The sequence below is a fragment of the Corvus brachyrhynchos genome, unplaced genomic scaffold, assembly GCF_000691975.1.
Source record: "Corvus brachyrhynchos isolate BGI_N302 unplaced genomic scaffold, ASM69197v1 scaffold14, whole genome shotgun sequence".
In the NCBI taxonomy this organism is placed as follows: domain Eukaryota; kingdom Metazoa; phylum Chordata; class Aves; order Passeriformes; family Corvidae; genus Corvus; species Corvus brachyrhynchos.
The window spans coordinates 12926704-12946718 of record NW_008239110.1 but is presented as its reverse complement, the minus strand read 5'-3'; the positions used below and the strand labels follow the sequence as shown (position 1 = coordinate 12946718).

The window sequence follows — 20015 nt, the reverse complement described above, 5'->3', positions numbered from 1 at the left end:
ACAGAGTTAAGCAACAACATCATCCAATGCCTTAGAGCAGATTAATGCTTTATATGACAAGTTTTATTGCTGGACATTTCCAAATAAGTTTGGCTCTTCAGAACTGCATTGGGGAAGAACTTGGGCTACAATAACTTACCATTATAAGCTTCTGCTGTTGAAACACAGATTCACCTTCCTTATTTCTATTTGGGTTTATTGAAACACAAGAGAAGAAATCTTTTGGTCACATGGAACGTTCTGCTCTGTTGTCACCATTCATCTCTGCGATCTTTATGTAGGTACTTCACTGCTAAGGAAAGCTCAGCAGATGTCAGATATGCTACAAGAAGTTCCTGTGCTACTATCAGGTTGATTTGTCTTTCACATGTGTCTCCGAGATCCCAGCAGGCCAGAGTCTCAGTGGGTGAAAAGCAGACCAGAATTAGAATTCTTTTAGCTGAAGTATTGTTCAGAAAATATTAGAGTGTATTCCTGTATTAGCTCTTGATAGAGGAGTAAGCCTTATGAACAGCAAAGCTGGTTCTAGAGAGAGTCTTTTATTTTCTTTAAACCATTATACCTTTTAACATTGCATGGCTTATGAAACACTTACGGTAGATGACACTGCTTTGCTCCTGCGTTCAAGTTTTGCAAACCTTTTTTCATCTTCACATCTGCTCTTTTCTAACCTTCTTAGACACCAGATAACATCTGCTAAATAAAATCTCTCTCAATGAGATTTAAAGGAACATTCTTGATAATGTACCAAGCGTTCCTGGAAAGAGGATATTATTGCCTAAAGTGCACACAGTGCTTGGATGATGGAGGTTTTTCATTCCTCCCTTTAAAGTAAATTTTCAAAAGGGTCTGGTCATATTTCCATTTCTCTTTCTGCCCAGTAGGAGTGTAAGAAAGCAATGTTTCTATGTGGGGTGCTTGTCTTAAGCCAAGTACTCAAGTTGACTCAAATAGAGATTGTGTAACACAAGCCAGAGGGATGCTGCTAGTTAAACATACCATCTGGTTGGATACAGACTAATCTTCACACAGATATGAACTTACCTCTATCATTTCCCTTATACACTTGTTCTAAAGCAGACCAGAATGCAAGTTATGTCTTCAGGCAAAGTGTCCCAAAATAACAACATTTTTAGGAATGGCTGAGAGTTCAACAAAAGATGAAGTAACAGACCTGGGTTGTCCTAGCAGAGGTTCATCCTGGTGTTCTTGGTACAGCTTCACAGGATGGGTCAAGCCCCAACCCCTTGCAGTTCATCCCCTCTTCTCCACCTCTATGGATCTAGTGCTAACTAGTTATACGAGAGCTTTCTCTTTTGCTGTAACTTCCAACACCAACATGCAGAATCTTGCTTTTATTAAAAAAAAGTGCTTTTATTTCTATTTTTCTGTTCAAAACAAGATTTTTGGCATGAAGAGCAAAATCTGTCTCATCAAAGGGCAGCAGAGTATAATACAATCCATTCTCATAACAATGAGGGGAGGCAGAAGGTGGTGTTTAGATATGCTCGTAGCTTATTTGCTTTGTGTGCCACACATTCCTGTGGCTGATGGAAAGCCAGCAATAGAAATAACACTACCTAAGAAATGAGGGGCTGCCTTTTATCTTGAGATCAGAAAAGTAGGGTTCATGCTCTTTAGTCAGTTTTCAAAAGGCTTTTTACTTTGTGCATGAAGTGCAACTCTACCAGCTCTGCCATGATGATAAAAAAAATACTGCCTGATATGTGAGAGGACTGGGGCTTAAGAAGCATTTTACAAGATTACATGTACAATTGTTTGCATGGTTTGCAGAATATTTTTTCTGCCAAAAATGTCTGTTTGTCAAAAGTCCATTCATTTTTCAGTTTTGATAAGGCTAAAATCCTGATGTAAGACTTATTGGAATAATATTTTATATCATTTACAATGAAACATACAGAAATTAAAGTCAATGCTACTTATTTAAACATATTTAAGCAATTTCTATTTCCTCCCCAAAATGTTAGCTCAGACTTATTCTAGATTCTCATAAGTCAGGTCCAGTCTATAAATGAGTGAGGGTAATTTAGTCATCTCAAAGTAAAGGTCCCTTCATGTATCTGAGATACTTTGCCCATGAGCAGTAAGAAAATGGGTTGGTTCATCTGTTGTCTTCTGACAACATAATCCCAAGAGATTGAAACCTGATATCAACTAGAAATGCATGCCTTGCTGTCTTAAATGTGAGAAAAGCTATGTTGGAGAAAAGCATGAGATATGGTAAATGGTGAGAGGAAGCTGTTTTAAGGGAGAACTAATAAATAAATCCCCAGGTATGTCTCTTTAACATTGTTTTCAAATATTTGTGTTTCAGTAAATTATAAAATCTCTAGAGGTAAGACTACTATGATGAACGCAGATATCTTAACAATAGATGTTGGATGGATTTTGTATAGCCCTTATTAGAGCCATAAATTCTGCCATTAGCAGGTAAGAAAGAAAGGCTTTGGGGTCAGAACTTGGAAGACTCTTGGAGGTCTTCTCAGATAGTAGCACAGATCCTCAGCTTTAAATAGCTATCACAATTTCCTATTGACTTAAACAGAGCAATAATTGGTAGGGAGATGTATTTGCAGAACAGAAATAACTGCAGAACGGAAACAGGCAAACATAGTCATTACTCTGCCTTGCCCTGATCAACCAAACATAAGGTGATGCTTGGGTAAAGCAGGAGGCATTGCTTCTCTGTGTAAATATCTTGATCACGACAGAGACTGATAATGTATCTTGTAGGTAACAGAAGGGGAAAGAAAAGAATGACAAGTAAGAACCCTGGATTTCATTCCAGTGGACTCTGTGTTTCTCCATTGATAGAGAATGCCTAGAATATTCTCCCTATGTGAAAACTGGGCTTTGAGACTGACCCAAGCTGCAGACTATCCACTAAGATAAAGTTTTTAATTGCTAGTCAGCAAAATTATGCTCTAAATCATAGCAGGGGTGTGCTTCTTGACATGTATCTATGGTCTGCCATCTATTGAGGACTCTGATGCTTGCTGTGGGTCTTATGCCCACCCTTTTGAAACCATCTTTGGAAGTAATCAAAGGCCATCTGATATAACATCAGCTTGGATGCTTTGGGATTTTGTCTTCAGTAAACATTTAGAATCATCACATTAAAGTGTTCTCACTATATATAGCACCAGTGACTTTTCTTACTCTAGATGTCAAGAAATGAACCACAAGTCAACAGCTTTTGCAGAACTCAGAAAGAGTTTTCTTGACAAAAGGGGGAAAATGGACTCATAGGGGATAAAATCATTCTTTGCTCTTGTATCTTGAAAGTTGGTGCTGCTTCTAAAATGATGCCACATCTCATCTTCTATAAACCAGACTGCTGACACTGAGAAGGATGTTGTTTTTGTCATATGACATCTCACTCTGCTAACCTCTGAGCATAGAAACCAGAATCTTTCTTATTAATTTCCAGTGAGGTTTGTAACAGAGATGAAACATTGTTGACCTCAACAAGTAAAGGTGTCTGGAATTTCAATGTACCACTTTCTGAACAATTATGGGAAATATTTACTGGAAAATGCTTCTGCCTTTCTGAGAGTTCAAAGAGGGGATGTGAAGTTCCTGAAATCTGTGTGAGAAATGAGATTAATAACCATTTTCAGTTTGGGTCAATTGACATAGAATAGCTTTCATTCAGTTTGTAGATTGGTTATTATTTTTGGTAAAAAGCCAAAAGGAAACTACTCACTACTGAGAGTACAGGATGTTGGTCAGAGGCATAACTTCTCACAAGTTTAATCGTGGATGGATATGGGGTTGGGAGGGAGAGATCATTATAGGCATATACTTTTATCAAGCATTTTATCAAGTGTTATTGGAAGCAGCATAGAGCTTTTCCCTTCAGTGTTTCACCCGCTTCTGTCAGTGTGCAGTCCTTGCCAGAGGACACCTTCATCTTTTCTAGGAAATGCATCATGCAGATGACTAACAGGTTCCAGAACCACTTACAATTGAGTAGCAGGCAACTGAGTATCTGTTACACTGCGAGTAATCCTGTAGCTGTGTAATCACTCATGAAGAGATAAAAAATAACTTTAAAAATGGAAAAGTCATCCTTATTTTTAGAGTTTGATTCTGTCATTTCTACATGTCCATTTTTATGTTTCAATATATGCTGTTACAGAATAGTTTACTGCAAATCACAGAGCAATGACTCTGCAAAGTTATATATCTGAATAAAACATATAAATGCTGCTGTTATACAGAATAGAAATATTAATAAGTAATATGAGTTAACTGGATTAAATCATTTTAGCAAAGGATTTCAGGGAGACTGCTCCACTCAATAAGCAACTGAAGCAGAAGAAAGGAGTCTTTGCAACCTGTTTTTTAGTTGACTATTTACATGGAAAAATGTAAATTCTATGTGGTTTTATAACTAACACTATTAATGTGGATAAACTTTTCCTTATCCATCCAGGCTATCCTCGCACATTGACCATTAACGTTCTTTTGTAAAGAGTGGTCGCTTTGTGTTTATTGTATTCATCAGATAGCAAGTGTTGTGTAAAACCTGCCAAGCTGGAGTTTGTCCAAAACATCTTTTTGGGAGGAATGTTGATGTATCCGTACCATTCCCCTACAGAGTTCAAAGTTGTCCAGAAACAGATTTCGCATCATTAAGTGGTGATTGCTCATGTGTTGGGTTCATGATTGATCACAAGGCAAATACATGGGAGATTTGCTCAATTAGGAGTCATATCATTTGATCCTGGTATCTTAGGATTTATGTTTGCAAGGCTATGAAAGACTCATTAACTTTCTCCTTGGCTTCTAAAGAAAAAGTTACATTTCTTTGGCTCAGGTTATCTTTGGAAGGAAGGCACTGTCATAGCTCTTAATCAGAAGCCTGCCAGATATTAAGCCTGTGATATGTAGCTCTATTTTTAAGTATTCATCCAAGGAAATTCCTGCTCTTTCTAAATTTAAAATTTGACAGCAGTTTAACAGAGAATATTCTGGATATCCTCAAACACACTTCATATATTTTTCCTACATTTTTCTGCCTACTACTCAGGTCATCCAGTTTTAGTTTCCCAAATTCTTCCTTTTCCATTTGCGATCCTCCAAAGAAGTTCAGTTCAACATTCAGATCATGTCTTCTGTTGCTTTAGATGGCATAGTGACCAAACAGTGTGATTTCAGATAACTTCTCTTATGGCCGCCTTTATATTGTTGAATGCAGTTATTTCTCCTTTCATATCTGCTTTAGAAAATCAACAGTAAGTGAAAGCAAATTATCATAATGCAGGGGTTGGAATATGTACACACAGTGTTGAGACATGCATAAAAAAATCAAACTGGAGTAATCATATTTTATCACCTTTTTCCATCTTCTATCATTCTCTATTCAGTATTTGTGCAGTTTTATCTCTGTGAGTTCTCTTTCTTCTGTATTGATATTCTCATGTGTGTTGCTTGACCCTGCAAAAGCTGGCAAATTGTGCTCAGAAAGTGGAATTTCAAAGCTGCTTTCTATATATCTCCACATTTTTCATCTGAATTTCTGTAAATACAACCTTTCTCAGAGGCCTTCCATTCCTTCCTGGTAGCTGCCTGGAAAATATTGTGAGAATCCTCTTTTTCACTGTATTTCCAAGATTTCTGTCTTGAATTAGTAAGTGACAATATGTGTGAGAAAAAGCAAAAAGTCTTTGAAATGTTTTTTAGACATCATATATGATATTTCCTTTCCAACTTGTGTTCAACTCACACTTCCAATTGTTCTTGTGTTCCAAACCATTTAGTCAGATATCTGAACAATTCTGTCTTCCTTTTCTCCTTTTTCACAAATACATAAAATCTTTTCAGTTTTTTTTTCTCTCTTTTCCATCTTCCACCTGTCATTCATAAAATTCCCTATTTTCTTTTTCCTGGTCTTGCTCCAGTGTTGATCTCCTTTTTAAATTCTAGATCTCCTTCTCAAGGGTTTAAATTCTTTTTTCTTTTTCTCCTTATATATCCTGTAGTCTTTCTTATGTTGGGTTTCTGCATCTCTTTATCTCCCTCTTGTTGTTTTTGCCTGGCTGATCATGCTTGGATTTACTCACACAGAAAGTATAAAACATTTGCTCCCATTTTTATTGTACTTTTTTTTTCTTTGGCCCTCATCTTGTGTAATTTCTAATATAAATTCTGTTTTCATGTGATATGCATTAAAGAATGACTGCCTTCATGAAAGCCAGGTCTAAATAACAAACACAACTCTTTTCTACAAACCTTAATAGGGAGCCATCCCAGGTGTTCCATAGCACGAAATTGTAGTTCTAGAATTTCAATGTTATAGCTGTAGGCACTGAAAGGCAGTATGAGGAAATCCAGGCAGAGATATAGAGATTAAGGGATAAATGGAGAAAGCTACAAGGCAAGTGAGGAAGCAATTAAATTAATAAGGAATACTGCTTTTCCTATTCAGGTGCCTGGTTGTTGCTCAAAGCTTCAGAATAAAATTACCAGAGCAGCCAAAGTCTACATGAATATGAGAAGGCTATTTGTTTAATTCCTCATCAGCCACATGGATGTGTCACTGCTGAGACTATGTGCCCCCATTTACATCACCGGATGCAGAAAGCACTCCAGGCAACAGGGCACAGATGTGTTCTACTTCTCTGCCCAACCCTATCTCCCCTTCCCCCTTTTCTCCCCTTCTTTCTTCATTCTATATCCAACACTAGCCTCAAGCACCAGACTAACAACATGAGGAGAATATTTTCTTGCCACATGGTAAACTCTGTAAAAAAAAGTCTGTAAGTATCTGTTAATTTTCTAATTTGTGGTTTGCTGTGTATTTTGGTTCCTTGTGACAGTTTAGTCACAGTTAGATCTAACACAGACTGGAACAAAATGTTGTGTAGTATATATATACGTATAGATATATGATCTGTTAACATGTATTGCACTGTAGTAGTCAGTCGGATGTTACCCTACTGAGTTTCTTTTCCCCTAATCTCTACCCAATACATGAAGTCTCAGATAATTTGACAGAAGCAGAATCCATCTCTCAAAATTTTCCCTTCAGTCCTTTGTGGCTATTTAGCATTCTTTAACATTTTACCTCAGCAGCAGTGAAAACCTATGACTCTACCTGCTATTTCCTCTTACTTTCATTAATTCCAGACAATTACAGTGTTTGTTTAATTACGTAGCACAAGAAATTATGCTAGTCAATTCTGTTTACACCCAACTGGGATTCCTCATGGTGCATGGATATCTGTAGTTGGTGAAAAATGAGGAGAGACAGAAGTGATGAAATTAATTCGATAATTCACCATCCTAGAAGCATGCTCAGGCTGAAACTTCATCTGCAGACTCCTGTCCAACCTGAAAAGCTTGGGTCTGAGATCCAATCTGAAACCTTTCTCTCAAGGAGGCTGTTAAACTATTGAAAAGGGCTCTAGAGGGTCTGAACTCTTTAATGTTTATATTTACTTTTAGGTGCTTTTAAAAAGGAATTGTTCTCATCCTTCTTACTGTAACTACATCATTACGTTGCCACACACTGTTCTCTTTTGCCGAAAAACTAATTACAGAAGTGGGACAGGCAAGATTAGCAGAAAAACAAAAGAGGAAGAAAACAAGCATATATAACTGACCCACAGCCCTCCACATTTACAGTCCATGAAATCTCTGCACAAAGATTTACCTGTTTATTTTTTTTTGATCCACAGACATTGGTCCTAACCTTTCAGGATACAAGAGGTTATAGTCCAAAATATAGTAATATAAATATATATTTCCAAAGTCCTCCGGTGAGTACTAAAATATTTTTGCTTCCTAATATAAATAAAAAAAGTTCTGATTTATGTGTACTGACGTAATTTCAGTGGATTGACAGAAAGATTTGTCAATACGGCACTGACTCATAGCCAGAGTCTGATAAAAGCTCATGAATTAAAATTTATGCTTAAGTGATATAGGGTGCAGCTCACTGTGGAATCACCCTGGCAATATATTTCATTTAAAATTCAGCGCTTTGTAATTCATTTGACAGTTGCATTTACTCTGCAGATCCTACAATACCATTGGAATAGGTTGAGGCCACATCATCACATCTGTGATTTCCAATGAAAAATTGGATACCTATAATCTGGAGAGAGAGAGGACACTTTTCTATACATAATACATACATATAATTATTTAGAGCAACAGGCGCCTTTGAAACAACAAAGAGGAAACAACAGTTTCAGCCACTTCTCTTTCTTACAAACTTATTTCTGCTTGTCTGGAAAGCACACCAGTAAGCTGCAGACATGCTCACATAATCTTAGTACTGGCAAAAGTACAGTATTGCCAAGGGGGCACATTCGGAGGTAAATTGCTTTCACTCTTAATGGAAAAAAACCCCATGATATTGCAAAGCCTTTTGAAAAAGAAACAACACCAAAGTGAAGCAAAATCCCTTTACATTTGTATTGGAATCATTCCTAAGTGCATAAAGAAGCTCAGGTGATTTTCTGTCAGACCCAAAAGTTATATCAAAGTGTGAATAAATGACTATGTGGATTTCTTTTCAATTTGAAAAATGATCTCTGCACCACAAAATAATATATAATATATACCAGAATACTCTCCTGATGTCATCTTTGTGATGAATGAATATCATGGTGGAGGAGGAATCTTTTTTTCTTCCTATTTTATCTTCCATGCTTGTAGATTTATATTGAGATAAAAAATGAAACTCTGATGCACTTGCTGTTAAGCAGTTTTTGAGAGATACACTCTGTTCACTAGCATTGATCAAAGACATCAGCAATTTGTGGGATAAAATTGTAGCTACATCTGGGCAAAATCTGATGGAGGGTGGAGAGAGGGGCTCTGTTACCTTCCTCCATTCCTACTGCACCACTTTGCAGACAGACTAAAGACTGCCAGTGCAGTGTGGTGTGTTTAAATGCAACAAGTGCCATGTGCTCCAAGGGGTAGGATCCAGACTGCCCATACAGGACAACTGTCTGCATGCATGCAGTGAATTTTGGCTTTGAGGGTATCTGTGAGGCCAAAAGTAGGGAGCCTGGGTAAGTGAAGAGCTGCATGGCTCCATTGTCTCTCCAGCATCTGTATAAAACTTTACAAACACCTTCCAAAAACAGCTTCATGTAAAAGGCAGAGAGTTAGGTTACCCAAAGCAAAGGCAAATCCTTAAAAGCAATCCAGTACTGTATTACCGGGAACATCTTTAACCCATGCAGAGCACATAGTTGCAAGAAATTTTTCCATTGCTCACCTCCTTCCACATTTTTAAGTACCTTTTACCTGCACATGTGAAGGAAAAATGATTCAACCCTGCTACATTGCAGTACATACAGTAAAGCTCTGATTTCTTAAAGGAAGCCTCAAAAGCAATCTCAGCAACCATAAAAGTTTTCTGACCCAGACAAGTGTGGATGGTTCAGAACATGTGGTTTTCACTTTTCCTGTGATTACCATATCAGAAGACAGGGTCAATATATTACCTTCCTAAGATTATACTTTTCTCTGAGTGTATCTTACCTGATGTGAGACAACTTGTTTTACACAACTCGTATACAGACTAGTGATGTTCCTAAAGATTAGACAACCATCACACTATGGGGAATAATCATGGCTTTTTGCTTCACTCTACTATTGTGGTAGTCAGAAAAAAACAGGTCTGAGTTTGTTTTAGGAGGAAAACTGCACATCCAGATACAGGACTTCATGCTTGTGAGGCTAGGTGAAGTTAGAAGAAAGGAAAAGAAATGAAGAAGTGGGAAGATAGACGTAGGACTCCTTTCCCAAATTCAAATGATGATGAGTGTTCTTATCTATGTTTGCATCACTTTTAGGAACTGAAGTGAAATATTTGTGACTTCTACTGATGTTACTAGGACATCCTTGAAAAAGGGCAGCATTAGCAGAGTGTTATCAGTGTGTTCTCAAGCTTTAACTCAATAATACAGAGAGAAATGCTAAGGCCCTTGACTTCCAGATAATCCAGATGATTTTGTTTCCTTTTTGGCAGTCTCACAGAAAGATAGGAAAGGAAGTTTTACAATGTCAACAGGGCTGTATGTGTTCATCGGCACAGGAGTCTCTGGTGATAAAAGGTTGTAAATATCCAGACTCAGGATTTCCTTCTTTTTTCTTTTCTATTTTATTTTCATAATATGTATTATCTCGTTTATCTCACTTTGAATATATCTTTTTAAAGGATGCCCTGAAAACCCTTGCAGATTTTAGATTTGAAAGAATATATTTGTAACTATCTGCAGCATGTATATTTGGTATACCTCCCATGCTTCTTTTCTAGAAGAAGATTCCAAATCTTCCAAATATTTTGAAGTAATCTCAACAACCTCCAAAAACAACAAGGAAATGATAGCATGGAAAAAAGATGCCTGCTCTCCAGAGTTTTCAGAATGATCACCAGTTCTTGTCAACTATTTTAAAAGTGGGAAAGATATAATTTTGACTGACAACGATAATATGAACAGTTGGAAGAACAAAAGACATATCAGCACTTCAGCACACCTCCCTTACTCCAGCACTAAAACCAAGTGCTGTGATTCCTGTATCACATACAAAATACCTGAGATTAACTCCTCCAATTTAATTTCCCTAGAGGCTTTTGTCTATACCAATTACTTAGCATTCCTTCCCTTAACAGATCCAACTGAAGAAAACCTGTGGGCTGAGGCAGTAATCAAAACCTTCTGGTGAATTGCCCAGTTCACCTCTTTCAGCCAAGATGCACTTCTTTACATCCAGGACACTAAGCCTGTTTTTAATGGCTAATATCAGCACCATTACTGAAAGTCCTTGATGGAGAGACCAGGGGCTCTGGAGTTCACCAAAACCTTCCCAAAACTTTCAGGAGGCAAAGGCACAAGGAAGGTGTTTTCCCCACCTTGTAAAAGGTGGGGAAGTGAAGAAGCTCATGGGACCATTTTCTTAGTGAAGAAATTCATAGGACCACTTACTTTTGTTTCTGCTCCAAATCAGCAAGTGCCCCTGCAGCCCGAGTGCCCTGTATGTGACCTGAAACAAGTAATTTAATCCGTCTGTGCTTTACTTCCACAACTATAAACTGGAGATAATCCTTCTCCACTTCTCCAGGCAGCCCGAAAGATAAATTCGTTAATTCTTGGGAGCTGCTCAATTCTTTGACAAATTGGGGTCTCTGCATGCAAGCACTTACAAAAAATTTCTACTCCTGAAGCAGCCCTTCTTCTATCTGACAGCTGAAAGATGTAGGTTTGAACATACTAATCCACTAGGCCTTAAGACTTTAATCCTCCAAAGTCACCCTAGTGATTATTATGCCCGGTTGATCATCAGAACTGAACAAACAAATGCTGAATAAAGTCAGCCTGCCAAAAGATTTCACTTCAGACATTTAGGTTTTGTTGGGGTTCTCCCCCTTCTCACATCGGGCTCTCTGAAGAAAAGAAAACAAGATGATTGAATATTAAGACATCTGCCAGACTTGGCAAAGAGAAGGAAAGAAGAGCATTTGAGGACAGAGGAAAATGTGATAACAATGGTCTTGGTCAGGTCCATTAAAATATTCTGCATCTTCACTGGAAGGAAGCTCCAGGACAAGGCTGGTGTGTGGGTAACATTGGTTGTCACAGTATACATACAGCAGTCACTAGAACCATGTTGGTGTTGTGTTTCTCTCTACTTCTATTTCTTTTACCATTTACTTTGAACTAAGTTTGCCTCACTGTCCTGAAGAGATGAACAGAGGAAAATGCTTTAAAAATAGAAAATGGGAATTTTATGCCTATGGAGAAAATAGTACTATGGGATGGACAGGTCTTTGAGTCAGTCCTGTTTGATCCACAGTGGTGCAATGAGATTTAGATTAATTGCATGAACCATACTGCCTCTCTGATAATTGTGAACATAAAAAGGCCATAAAGGACAATTGATTTCCTTCATCTCTGCATATATCTTCCCCCACATTATCTTCCCAGATATTGCTGGTGATTTACATAAATCTCATCACTCACTTTTATATGTCTATTAATTAGGACCATATTACACAGTTTTATAATTGAAAAGCAAATATTTTAAAACATAAATCTTTGGAAATAAAATGCTATTATTCAGGAGAAAACATTTTTTAGCAACCAGTTGAGCACTCAGAAAATACAAATCACCATGTATGTTTCAGGCTAGGGCTAAGTGAGCAAGCATTCCTTGTGTTGAAAAAACTTTCTCTTCCACCCTGATACCTCCAAGGACTTGTACTCATCTGTTGCTTTTAACTTGTCAGTTACACTTTGAGGTTCAAACACTAAAATTACATTTGCGAGTGGATCCAAGGTTTACGAGTTTGATGTGGTTCTAATCAGCAACATGCTATTCAAGTACTATTTATGAGAATTTGTTGATACAGAAAATGGAACTGGAAATATAGCAAAAACACACTCAGTCTGGTATGGAAGCAACTTCCAAGAAGCTATTTTTGAGCAATTTCCACTTCTTGTCTTGCCCTTAAACAGGAAGCAGTAAAAATCATAACAGTAACTGTGTTTAAGTTCTCAAGTTTTCTAAGACCTCGCAAACAAGTTTCTGACAGCATAGGTTCTGGTAGCTTCTTATTAAATTCAAATAAATTTTACCTTCCTCATTTTGTGCTTTCCTTACCAAGAATACCTGTACACTCTCAGGTTTTTAGCAGAAAGACTTTTTAGAAGCCAAAGACTACATTTTTGTCAGTGACAAACCTTTGGCAGCAAAGAATTTCTACTGGTTTTTCAGAGTTGGATAATTTGGCTGAGAAGTCATTTTCTAAATGTTATGCCAACATTTAACTACACAAATGATGTTGTTGCTATTGTCCTGAAGTACCAAATAATTGTAGAGCAAATTAATCTCCTCATTTGTAAGTGCTTAGGATTTTAATTCAGCATGGATACTCAGACCAGTACAAGGAACTCTGCATTGTCCTTCAAATAAACATTTAGTCCCAGCAAATGCCAGTAGCACCATGGATGTTACACGTTTGCCTTATCTGTGCTTGGCTGATAATAAAGGAACAGACATCTAGCAAGCATAATAGTTGTTGTGGAGAGGGAAAAAAAAAAAAGCTGCCACTTTCCTTTGGTCAGATAAAAGAAAAGAATTTTAAAAAGCATCTTGCTTCTGAAATTATTAGCAGGAAAAAAAGTAAGAAAATACACTTTTCACCTTTTGCATCTCTCCAATCACTCAGCATGTTCTACTTGTTTTATTGGAGAAATCAGCTAATTGTGTTTAGAACAATAGCTGATGGAACACATGGGAAGCTGAGCAACAAGTTCATTGCCCTTGTGCCTGCTCAGGATGTCCACCACATGCAGGCAACCTTGCAAGCCTTCCCAATAGAGGGGATTTCTGTCCCTGACCTTTGCAGATGTCATGCTGGGCTATTTTTTTGGTGAGGTTAATTTAGGATATAAATCGGAAAGGAACTTGTTACCGTGCAGGAAGAAACACACAGTACAATCTTTCTGGAAGTTTTATCTGTGGTCCATATCTCAAACTCATAAAAAAGAATCTGACTGATATGCATGGGAATTAAATCAGACCCTTAAAAAAAAATTACAGCAATCTCCTCTTTTTCTTTTGTTCTTCATGCTTTTTCCTCTTCTCTTGCAAGTGAATTAGGATTCTTTAAGTGTCTTCTCCTTACTACTCCTTTACTTAGTTCAAAGGTATGTGCTGATTTGTGTTTTATTTAGCATTATTTATATAATAGTTTCTTTATTAAGAAACACTGTCCTAAATATGATTGTATGGTAGATAAATGAGTTTAAACGGCCAATGCTGGCATAGTTTTACAAACAAAGATAGCTGTATCTTGTTGAAAAGCATCTCAGAAAAGTTGGCTGAGAAAGGGCCCTAAGAAGGGGAGTTATGCTTGTCCCTTTCTCTGCTTTTAAATATTTACTCCAAGACATTGTGGATAGATTACAATGATGAAAATATATCTGTCTCACAGTGCCATTACCTTAGTTAATTGAAGAATATGCAAAGTTTGAAAGTAATGTTTATTGTGTACTCTTTGCTACGAGGAGCCACTGATACCTGTAAGTTCATGCACACATACATGTGTGTATCTATATATATATATATACATACATGCACACAATTATTTGTTTTTTGATGTTAAAACAAGGTGCTCTACTCCTTGGGAAAGGAAGCTTCCTCCAGATGTGCACTTTTCATGACAGAAGTCTAGAGGATGGGGCAGAGTGGGGGTGGGAGCAGTGCTGTTTGGCATCTGTTTTCTGCACAGCTGAGCAAGAGTATTTCTCAATGCAGTGGCACAACAGTGCATTTCAGAAATAGTAAAAAATCTACAGTGAGGACATTTCCACTGGGATTTGAGAGATCAGCACAGAGAAGTGAGAAAACTTTATACAGTTCAAGTCTGAAGTAAGCCTTTAATTACCAAAGATTTTTAGATTAGTCTTATTTTTCTGGAGAAATGAATGCATACCAGCGCTAGACTGGAAAACAACCTCCACACTTCTGTAAAGGGATATGATCTGCGTCTTTTCTAACATCTCTGTTATGCTATCAGCCCTCTCTTAAGGAAAACCAGTCATTGGAAATCTTCCAAATCTCAAATAAACTAGCTCAAAAGAAGCAGTGGTCAATTAACCGGCAAAAATATTTTGCTGTTACAGAGTTTCATTTTGACCTTCCCGCACTGTTTAATTTTCCTCCTTGTTTCTCAGTGAAGGTGAGGAAGTAATCTTTTAATCATATTCTGGATCAACTCAAAGTAAAACCCTTGAGTCTTACAGCATGCTATTTGTTACTCAGTAATGTAAGCATTGCTAGCTTCTTTTCTTAGTTTTGTTTACCCTTTCTGAAGGAAAGGTAACAGAGCTAGAAAGAGATAGCAGTAATGGTCTCAGTAATATTCTATAAAGAGATAATATCATCTGCTACTCTTTCAAGGCATTAATTTGTATATACATTTAAAACTGATGTTTAGTCCCTAAATGTTTTTGTCTTGTAGGAATTCATGTCTAATATGTTAGCTACCAAGAACATGAAATCCATATCAACATCACTGCTTTTCTGGTCATAATCCCTCTTATAAATAAGGTATACACTTAAATGAATGACTGTGCATTTCTCTGTGCTAAACTGCTTATTGTACAACTGAACCTACTTCATCAAGTTAGTTTGATTGCTAAATGCCACTGGTATGAAGAAATGTGAACTCTCCAGAATCATCCAGGGTAAAATTCATCTTCTCATACTTAATCTAATTAAAAATGGGCCATCCAGGCTGCCTTAGCCGCCTAGACTCAAGAGGTAGAAGCAAGCCTTTCCCAAAAATAAATCATGTTTAGGACTGATGGGATAAATCACAATATGCAAATGCCTCAGTTTTTTATCATTGTGTGCTAAGGCAGATGACGTGACCTGCTTGGACTTAATTTCTGACTTCAAAGGGATAAAATGGATCAGAAAATCCCAGTTTTAAAAATTCTACCCTTATCCATTACAATTTTTCTGACAGTTTGTTTTTCTGAACTATGCCATGAACTTCTTCTCTTTCTCTCCTCCCCTGCAGGTAATAATACTGATGAAGCAGTAATTTTAGATATTTTAACAAGATCAGTGATACTGCATTGCAATGCCAAGACCAATATTCATGTGGAGATGCTATGTTTTTTCTTCTGGTAACATGCTCTCTTTGTTTCTCTTTGTAGTTTCTTGGAATATGGTATTTTTTTTTCTCTATTTTTACAAAATGTAAAGCAAAGTTTATGTTTATGAACAGAATCTTGGAAACCAGAGATATTTGTCTCAGAAGTCCAGTAAGAGCACCAAGAGGACAAATGAACATTTTTCTGACAGTAACCCTGAAGAATCCCACACTCTTGGCAGAGAGAAAAGTTCTGGCTTTTGCAGTGGTCAGCCTTCAGGTGGATCACCAGTGAGATGCATCTTTGAGAGCTGGAATTGAGCAGATTCTATCTATATTTCTCTCAAAAATTGCAACCTCTAGCAGAAGACGTAAAAGATCTTTAATCAGTGGTGGTCTGGGCCAGATGTGAAGATATTACCAAAGGTAAAGAGTCTTGCTTTCCCACATGGTTTTTGCATCCTGAAGATTTCAACCAAAAATCTCAGATTACACAAAACACAAAATCTAGGCCAAAATCTTTCCACTTACAACTAGGCAAACCTCATTGATTTCCTAGCCAAAACCTGGTGTTGTGCAACTGAAACCCTGAGACTCTAGGAACAGAGAAAACAGGAAGATTATATATTTATGTACAGACCACTGATTTCCTAGTTTTATACTCCAAGACTATAAAAAACTAACAATGCCATCCAAGTCCCTTTGGTTGTGAATGCACTATCAATTGCATATCACATATATATTTTAGATCTTTTGTAGGGAAGCATAACTTTTTTAAACTGTGTTTTTAAATGCTACTCTCAAATAGCTTCTGTAGAAGTAATAATGAATTGGGTCTGAATTTGATCGAGACTTTGGAATTTTTTTTCAAGGAAAACTGATACTGTGCTTAAAGTAATCAGCTGGTATCTTGTCACAAAATTTCAGGTTTCTCCTATAGAACTTTTTTAGTCATTTAGTTGCAGAGGGAAACTTTTAACAGAGGGAGTTAGGATGCTGTAACAGTATAGTAGGACCTATGAGGTGATCTCCCAGCTTCAGAAGTAGTACTAATTATGATCAGCTACCTCACTTTTACAGGCGGTTGTATGAAACATCTCTTACTGGAAGGCATTCTTCACTGGGATACTCAGCAGTCATGGCCTGGAAGTGGGATGTTTCAAAAAGCCAGTAGGAAGTGCTTAGATTTGAAATTTCCTCTCCAGACTGAGTTGAGTACATGCTTCAATGCCATAGTTAAGCAGGATTTATAAGGATTTGGCCTTCACAATCTGAAATTTATCTGTCTTCAGTTTATCTGTCTCAGCTACAGTTTTCCATCAAGACTATTTATGTATTCCGCACCATATCACTGCTGGAAAAATCAAATGCAATCTACAGAGCAGAAAGTCTCTTCCCTATCTGCAAGCACAGGGACTAGAAATACTGCCTTTCTAATTGCAATTTGTTCTGGCTTGCCTTGGAGATATGAACAGTGTTTTCATACAGAAAATCTCATAGAATTTTAGTATTGTCGCTCTCTTGGTATCTCATACTGGAGAGTCAAACCTCCTAGAGCGGAGGAGCAGGCAGAGACCAGAGAAGCAAGGTGCTGAAGGTGTTTTCCATTTACCACCTCCCATCCCTGCCATCCTTTTGAGTGGAAGTAGCCATACAGGTAGTCAGCCTAGAATAGAGAGAGGTGCTCCTGATCCATTCATAGTATTAGGCTCACATAATGGTTTGGGTTGGAAGGGACCTTAAAGATCATCTTTTTTCCAACCCCCCTGCCATGAGTAGACCAGGCTGCTCAGCACTCCATCTATACTGACCTTGAATGCTTCTGGGCATGGGGTGTCCACAGCTTCTCTGGGCAACCTGTTCCAGTGCCTCACCATCCTTTATAAGAAAGAATTTCTCTCTCATATCTAACCTAAATCTATCCTCTTTCAGTTTAAATCCATTAACCCTTGTCCTACCACTACAGGGCTTTGTAAAAGTCCCTGTCCAGCTCTCTTGTAAGCCCCCTTTATATACTCGAAGGCTGCTACAAGGTCTTCCTGGAACATTCCCTTTTCCAGGCTGATCTACCCCAACTCTGTCAACCTGTCTTCACAGGACAGGTGCTCCAGTCATCTGATCATCTCTGTGGCCCTTCTCTGGACCCACTCCAACAGATCCATGTCCTTTTTATGCTAGAGGCCTCAGAGCTGGATTCAGTACTCCAGGTGGGGTCTCACAAAGCAGAGTAGGAGAGAAGAATCCCCTCAACTGGCTGGCCATGCAGATTTGGATGTAGCCTAGGATACTGTTGGCTTTCTGGACTGCCAGTACACATTGCCAGCTCGGGTTGAGCTTCCCATCAAGCAATACCCCCAATTCCTTCTCTACAGGGCTGATGTCAATCCATTCTCCACCAAGCCTGTTTGATATCTGGGTTTGCCCCCATGCAGTTGCAGGACCTTCATTCAGTAGACAGGGCACTAGGTAGAAATTTTTCTTGCCTGAAGAAACATTTTCCTGAAGTGTTAGACAAGATTATTCTAAATCTCTTTGCTCAATCTTGGGTCTCACAATAAAGGCATTTAGGCACACAATTCATGTGCCTGAAGTAGATGCTGTCTGTGAACACCTAGACATCTTGTTGCCCATGGCTGTGGTGCACTCAGCTTAGTGACTGAGTTGGTCCTTTCCAATCCTATGTTCCTAAAATAGCTTGTCATCATAGGAGAAGGATTTTCCTTCTTTCATACCTTTTTTGTGGTGCTCTAGGGTTTTCCATAGTACACACTCTTTGCATATTTACATCATCTCTGGGATGAAGCTTAAGTCATAGCTGGTGCCTGAGGCATTACCAAAATGTAAATAAAAAGATGATCCTGACATTTCCTGGAAATCTGTTCTCAATATCTGAGTGCACAAGTAATGCTCAATTCACTTTATATCACAGCACAGCCTGATACGTACAAGCCTGGACAAGCTCAGTTCTTGTCATGCGACCTGAATCTTTGAACAGACCTGAGGTCTTCACCCCTATACTAGCCCATCCCCATGAAAAGTGTTCCGCATCATTAAAGGCTCAGCAAAAACAATAAACTGTCTTGCTCCCAGCCTTATCTCATGGACATCAGAAGATGAAAGCAGAGGAATTCCTCCAACATCAGGTAACCTTCCCTGTGTGGGAGGATGCGAGTGACCAAGGTCGCTCCGCACACACACGGCAACAGGAAGAAAACTCAGCAAGTACAACCCTCCTGGCCCAGCCAAGCACAGAGAATATGAGCCATGAATTAAGATGCCAGTCAATGCTGCCTCCCTTTAATGTCGCGCAGGACAGGAGACATCAGCCACAGGTATGCAAACATGAAAGTCAAATGCTATCAATCACAAGGGAGCAGCTGCCTCTGCAAACCAGATAGAGTGTGGGTTTCCATTTGACTAAAACAAATACAATCTGAGAGAAAAGAAATAACTGAAGATGTACCTAAGTCACAGCTGATCTCCTCACTATGAAAGATAGGAGAGAAAACAGAGAAAAATGGCAAATACACATTTGATCAAGATTAATTATTACAACAAAGATGCTTGTAGGAAGAGTATTTTGTTTTTTTCTTGCCTTTCTGTAAGTTTCTCTGAGACTTTATTGACATAGAAATAAGCATACTTTCTGAAAAGCTCCACACATTTGCTCTGCAGATGTAGCTTTCATTTTTATCATCACTTCAGATGGGTTTGTATGAATGCCTTTATTGTAAGCATTAAGACCTAGATCACGTCACTAGCCAGGGTTGGGAAATATGGATCACTCACTTTTGGTGACTATCCTGGGGCCTCCTGGATCTGCAGTGTAGGTGTGGAGGGTTTCACACACACTATAAAGGGTAAAGTGAGTCAAGGAGTGGAAGGTGGAAGCAGGCTGGAAACCCTGACATTTTCAAATCCATCTGCCTCTGCTGTCAGAACCACTACTCAGCATTATGGCACACTTTAAACAGAGATGTCACAGAGCCAGCATTAGTTTTGCTGATTTCTCGTCTTTACCTAAGCAGCACCTGATCCAGGAAAGCTCTTCATTTCAGGCTTAACTATAACAACTAAATGGTCTACAGGACTATCTATAATTCATCAAGTACTCCAAGTCTGTAAAAATCCTTCTGTGAATGACAGTTCTACTGGACACATTTTCACACCAGTGTGTTTTTCTGAAAGTGTCCATAGACTGTGATATGTTTATGGAGGACAGTGACTTCAATGAGTTGTCAGTTCAAGCCCTGAGAGCAAGTCCATAGGGCCCATCTCAGTGGAGGAGTCAAGACCAGTCAGAGTGAAGAAAAGGTATAACCTGTCTCCCATCTATTTAGTGTCTTCTCAGAAGCATAAG

General features: G+C 38.2%; 1 long non-coding RNA gene across 1 annotated transcript in view; it reads left to right on the top strand.

The window, feature by feature from the left end:
- Positions 1-6625: 6625 nt before the first annotated feature.
- LOC108448037 overlaps positions 6626-20015 on the top strand; it is a 14929-nt gene continuing 1539 nt past the window's right edge. The window contains exons 1-5 of the long non-coding RNA XR_001863822.1: positions 6626-6785; positions 7707-7787; positions 15581-15689; positions 15791-16081; positions 18746-18987. This is a non-coding gene — a long non-coding RNA (uncharacterized LOC108448037). The remainder of the gene's footprint in view (positions 6786-7706; positions 7788-15580; positions 15690-15790; positions 16082-18745; positions 18988-20015) is intronic.